The following is a 2500-nucleotide window of genomic DNA, read 5'->3' as shown; positions in this document are numbered from 1 at the left end:
GAATTATTCCCAAAGAGTTGAAAAAGAATAGGACGATTCTTATTCCTAAGGTTATGGATGATGAAAAGCTGAAAGAATTGGGGAACTGGAGACCAATAACGATTGGTTCAATGATTCTGAGATTATTTTCCAGAATAATGACTGCACGTCTTGCTCGTGCTTGTCCCTTAAACCCAAGGCAGCGTGGTTTTATAGCGGCATCTGGCTGCTCTGAAAATCTTAAGGTGCTACAGGACCTTATGAGACACGCTAAGAAATTGCACAGGCCGTTGGCTGTCATGTTCATCGACATAGCGAAAGCTTTTGACTCGGTTTCGCATGCTCATATTTTATGGGTGTTAAGGCACAAGAAAGTAGATGAACACGTGGTGGGCATCATCCAGAACGCCTACGATCGGTGTACGACCTCGTTCAAAAGCAATGGCGAGTCGACTCGAGAAATTAGCATACGTGTTGGTGTCAAACAGGGTGACCCCATGTCACCCCTGCTCTTCAATCTTGCCATGGACCCTTTGATATGCACCCTAGAGTCACACGGAGTTGGGTACTCCATTGATACCGACCACGTGACAGCTCTTGCGTTTGCTGATGATTTGGTGTTGGTGAGCGAATCTTGGGTTGGTATGGCCGCCAATCTAGCGATCTTGGAATCATTTTGTGGGCTATCGGGATTGGAGGTTCAGGCCAGAAAGTGCCAGGGCTTCATGATAAGCCCAACCAAAGATTCATATACGGTGAACAACTGCGACCCATGGACTATCAAAAATAAAGATGTCCATATGATCCAACCTGATGAATCAACGAAATACCTTGGTCTGAAAATTGGCCCTTGGACTGGCACTATACAGCCTGATCTACATTGTCAGCTAAAGACATGGATCTCGAAAATCGATGAGGCGCCTCTGAAGCCAACTCAGAAGGTTGAACTACTCAATGCCTATGCCCTACCCAGATTGTTATATCCTGCAGACCACTCGGACTGCAAGCAATCAACTCTCCGTGGGTTGGACCAAGAGATTAGAAAGGCGGTAAAAGGATGGCTCCACCTTCCCGCTTCAACTTGTGATGGACTGTTATATGCCAGAGCCCGAGACGGAGGCCTTGCCATCTTGAAACTGGAAAAAACAATCCCTTCGGTTCAAGTTAGAAGGCTGCAACGTATAGCAAACTCGTCCGATGCTATCACCCGTAATATTGTGTCCTCGCATGGTATGGAGGAAGAATACCGTAATTTGTGGGTACGAGCAGGGGGTGACAGTGATGCAATCCCAACATTCGTTCTCAGGGACTCGGTGTCAAAAGAACCTGTATATCCGAGACCCTGCGATTGGAGGGAGCATGAATTTCAGAGATGGTGCGAAAAGCCGGTTCAAGGAAGGGGCATTGTAAACTTTGCGCATGATAGAATCAGTAATGCTTGGTTGAGGCCATGGTGCGGCTTTAAACAATGCTTCTTTATCGCAGCACTACAACTAAGGGCAAATATTTACCCAACAAGAGAAAGCTTGAACAGAGGCAGAGATGGGGCCTTACGTTCCTGCAGGAAATGCTCTGCCAGACTCGAGTCCCTTTCGCACATTCTCGGTCAATGTCCTGCAGTACAGAAAGCAAGAATTGCGCGACACAACAAGATCAGTAACATTCTGGCAGACGAAGCGGCTAGATTGGGCTGGTCTGTATACAAAGAGCCACGGTTCATATCCGAGACGGGAGAGATGAGAAAGCCTGACCTCGTGTTTGCAAAAGATGAGGAGGCGGTTGTGATCGATGTCACCGTCCGTTTTGAGCTTTCAAAGAATACCTTGTCAGATGCTGCCTCGCACAAAGTTTCGTACTATACCCCTCTTGGTGATCAAGTCAAAGTGCTGACGAAGGCTAGCAAGGTCACATTCTTTGGATTCCCGGTTGGGGCAAGAGGAAAGTGGCCCCTTGAGAATAACGAGGTACTTACCTCCCTGGGCCTGACCAAACCCAGAACGACATCACTGGCCAAGATGATTTCCCGCAGAACGCTGCTTTTCTCTCTTGATATTCTGAGAATGTTCTGTGGAAATTATGCGGTCCATGAACAGTCATAGACAACCTCCGAAACAAATAATAGTTTTGTTTTAAGATGTCATTTGTTTTAGATTGATTTTGTTATTTTCGAAGGTGAAGTCGGTTTTTTTTTCATTTTACTATTTTCCACAATTTAGATTGTTATTTTCCAAGACGAAGTCTTGGTTCTTTTTTTTATTGTTAGTTTTTTTTTTTTTTAACACGTCGTATTTGTTACTTTAGAGCTTAGAGGGGACTTTATTTTCGCCTTACTATTTTCTGCCTACAAAGAAGATTAAAAATAAGCTTTTTTCAAGATGGTTTTGTTATTTTCCAAGGTGAAGTCTTGGTATTCTTATTTTACTATTTTCCATAAAGAAGACCTTTCTTTTAGATTTTGTTATTTTCCAAGACGAAGACTTGGTATTTTTATTATATTGCTATTTTTTACACGAAGCTTATT

At 44.0% G+C, this 2500-nt stretch overlaps 1 pseudogene; it reads left to right on the top strand.

The window, feature by feature from the left end:
• Positions 1–2500, top strand: part of LOC142919089 (28S ribosomal RNA) — a 9719-nt pseudogene that overhangs the window by 4656 nt on the left and 2563 nt on the right.

This window comes from Petromyzon marinus, unplaced genomic scaffold, assembly GCF_048934315.1.
Source record: "Petromyzon marinus isolate PM22_M1 ecotype Great Lakes invasive population unplaced genomic scaffold, UKy_Petmar_22M1.pri1.0 PM_G_Scaffold_6, whole genome shotgun sequence".
Classification (NCBI taxonomy): Eukaryota; Metazoa; Chordata; class Hyperoartia; order Petromyzontiformes; family Petromyzontidae; genus Petromyzon; species Petromyzon marinus.
The sequence above is the reverse complement of the archived record's forward strand: the minus strand, read 5'-3'. Positions and strand labels throughout refer to the sequence as shown.